The sequence below is a fragment of the Carlito syrichta genome, unplaced genomic scaffold (genome assembly GCF_000164805.1).
Source record: "Carlito syrichta isolate Samal-C Ts95f unplaced genomic scaffold, Tarsius_syrichta-2.0.1 Scaffold308074, whole genome shotgun sequence".
NCBI lineage: Eukaryota > Metazoa > Chordata > Mammalia > Primates > Tarsiidae > Carlito > Carlito syrichta.
The window spans coordinates 340,098-343,572 of NW_007252170.1; the positions used below are offsets into that span (position 1 = coordinate 340,098).

Below are 3,475 nucleotides of genomic sequence, written 5' to 3' on the forward strand. Positions count from 1 at the left end.
CTCAAGTAGGTCTTTAATAAACAAAACACTGACAAAAACCTAAGTCACAGCTTCTCACTTCTCCTGGAAAAAAGGAGCATGAACCTGGGCTTGGACTAAGAACTCATGTCCCATAGGTGTCATTCTGACTAGATTGTACAAAGGGCCTGAGTACAGAAGACACAATGGCTAAAATGAAACTGGGAGCTACCAGGCCCCATCTGCAGCTACAACTTAAGTCACCTACAGATGTTGTCAGTGTGATGTTCAGGGGGAGGTGCTGATGAATGGGATGGCTACGGACGGTGTTCCTTAGGATAGTAATCTACCTTGCCTCAGGCAACCACAGTTCCTATGGCTTTAGCACAGTTACTATATGCCCCACCAACTGTTGTGGGTTTGATGGGCTTTAAGTTCTCCAATTCATAGACAATGGGAATACCTTTTAGCAGGCTCTGATCCATAATAGCCTCTTCAGAGAAACCCTGCAGATGCTTGACGTCTTGAAGACTGTTGCCATGGGCTGCAATCTGTACCCACTTCCCCTCCTTAATCTAGGAAACTGTTACTTGATTTCAAAACTGTTGATTTGTCCTTCAAACTTTCACAGGAGAGTAGCTAATATTCAGTGAGGTCTACATATTTGCGAATTTTACTGATTGTTCAGCAAAAGGGTTGTATACTTGTATACAAAGCCACTCGCAAATGCAGAAAGAGCTGAGAAACCATAGATGGAGATGGACACGTTCAGTTTGTTGGTTTTGGGTTATTTATTAGGTTAACTCACAGAAGTATGGTCTTGGGCAGCCACAAGACAGGTAAATCTTGATAGTCCAGAAATTATCCCTTACATTTAGGGTAGATTGACTTTTCACAGAGGTGCCAGGTCAGTTTAATGGGGGAAAGAATAGTGTTTAAAAAAATAAAATAAAATAGTACTAGGACTATTGGGAATGCATTTGCAAGATAGATAGATGATAGATAGATAGATAGATAGATAGATAATCTCACAAAAATTACATCAAAATAGATCATGGAACACCTAGGCCAAGGGGGATACAAAATTTTCTATTTTGGGAAAATATGTGCTCTGGAAGGAACGTGTAGGTGGCCATGCACATCACAGTCTAGGATGTATGTAACAACAAGGGTTATTTGGGAGGAAACTTACAATGCATAGATAGTCCTATATAAAGAGTCAGACATTAACTAGACATTTTGAAGGAATCATGCACTTGAGTTTGTCAGTAGTTACATGGCAAATTAGCATTTAAAATAAAGTGACATGCCTCTACACTAATGTTTCTGTAGAAGAAGTGGTCAGGTTCCATCAGTGTTGGGAGCCAGCGGAGGAGGCCCGCCTGAGCGTTAGGGATCCAGGTGGGCTGTGGACCCTGAGACCACTAGGATGAGTTCAGGAGCTGATGGCCCATTCCCTTTTCCCTTCTTTGCTGTTTGGCAGGTCCCACTAGCGGGGACTTTGATGATCTAAGCATGAAGCTCTGAGAGTACGACAGGCATGGCTTACTTTAGGAGTCCATTGTTCCCATTTTTCAGACTGCAGTTTTGGCTTTAAACTTAACATAATTCAAACTCAGGTCACATTTGGGAGGCTTTAATACAGTGCAAGCTTCTTTATAAGATTTAAAAGTATATTTGTAGAATTAGTATATACATATAAAGTGCTGTTTCAATCTTAATAATATAGTTAATGCTCTAGAGTTACTAGAAATGGCCCAGCACAAACTTTGGGCTGGGCCACATTCCTTAGGAACTGGTTTGGGCTATAATTAAGAGTTTCTATAGTGTAGGTAGAATTAGCATAAAATAGAAAGGAATTGGGATTTAAGTTGGTCATTAGATGTTGTGTAGGTATAAGTTTTAAAAGTTATTGATTATTAGAATATTATGATATTAGAATTGTATTGCATTTGAGGAATATTAACCAAGCATGAGGAACAGTGAGTTAATTTTGGGATCCTCCTTCCTCATGCTTGAGGAAACACCTGGTGGGTGGGGGACGTCCCTCATTCACCTGGCTTTATGTTTATGTAAAAGTTTTGTGATTTAATTGGGATTGTTCTTCCTCATGCCTGAGGAAACACCTGGTGGGTGGGGGACGCCCCTCACCCACCTGGCTTTGTGTTCACGTGAAAGTCTTGTGATTTAACCTGTGAAACTTTAGGATAAAAGACTTATGGTTTGTCCCATTAAATGGCTTCTGCTGAATCCATTGAACAGTTGTCCATTTTCTTTCTTTCTCTTAATATCTATCCCTCCTACAGAATTGGCTTCTGCACTAGACAGAGTTCAGTCTCTTTCTTTCTCCTCCGTCCCCGTCTTTCTCTTTCTTTCTCTTTATTTCTCCAGAATAATCGCCAATGCCACCACACCTCCCAGGGATCCTCTAAATCTCTTTGCAGGGGCTGGCCCCCCACATATCAGAGGTGGTGGGACATCATAGGAGACTTCCAAATCTTTACCTGAGCCTCGCCATATTTGGCAGTAGTTTCTTCTTTATTGAGGCCAGTAGGTTCACCATAGTGCACTCATTGTGCCACCAAGTCTTCACTCCTGGAAGCCACATCTGGGCAGTAGCATCCAGCACCATCCAGTGGCTCCTAATTGCTCTTTTTTCTATTCTAAAGTGAAGCAAATGTCACGCTCTTAACCACCTCTCGCAGGCCTGCCTACTACACTTCACCTCCTAACTCCCCATCTGGTTTAGGTCATCGTAATATTAAACTCTGAAGCGCTTCTCCAGGTTCCAGGTACTGAATCACTGACCAGCACCAGCCTGTAGGTGACCCTGGCAATGAGCCAGAGATGGAACCCCAGCTAAGACAATGAGATTCCGGAGTCTCAGCCCGCACCCACCCTTCCTGGGTGTGCATGTGTCCTCTGCCCCTCTGCCCCATGATCTATTTTGATATAATTTTGTGAGATGTCTATCTATCTCTCTGTCTGTCTATCTATCTATCTATCTATCTATCTATCTATCTATCTAACTTGCAAATGGGTTCCCAATAGTCCTAGCACTATTTTATTTTATTTTTTTAAACCCTATTCTTTCTCTGTTGAACTGACTTGGCACCTCTATGAAAAGCCAACCTACCATAAATGTAAGGAATAATTTCTGGACTATCAAGTTTGCTCCATTGCTCCAGCCTATCTGCTTATAATTGCTAACGATTACCACACTCTCTTAATTATTATAGCTTTATAGTAAGGCTTGAAATCAGGTCATGTAAGTCTTCCAACTTTTTCAAAATTGTTTTGGCAATTATAGACCCTTTGAATTTCTATACCAGTTTAAAAATAAGCTTGTTAATTTCTACAAAAAAGACTGTTACAAAAAACCTGGGGATTTTGATAGGGCGATGATGAATCTACAGATCAATTTGGAGAGGATTAAAATCTTAACAATATTGAATCGTCCAATCCATGAACATTGAATTTCTCCCTATTTCAACCATTCTTAATTTCTTTCAATAAT

General features: G+C 40.8%; 1 pseudogene; it reads right to left on the minus strand.

The window, feature by feature from the left end:
* Nucleotides 1-314: 314 nt before the first annotated feature.
* Nucleotides 315-2,646, minus strand: LOC103267222 (annotated as a pseudogene).
* Between the last annotated feature and the right edge of the window lie 829 nt (nt 2,647-3,475).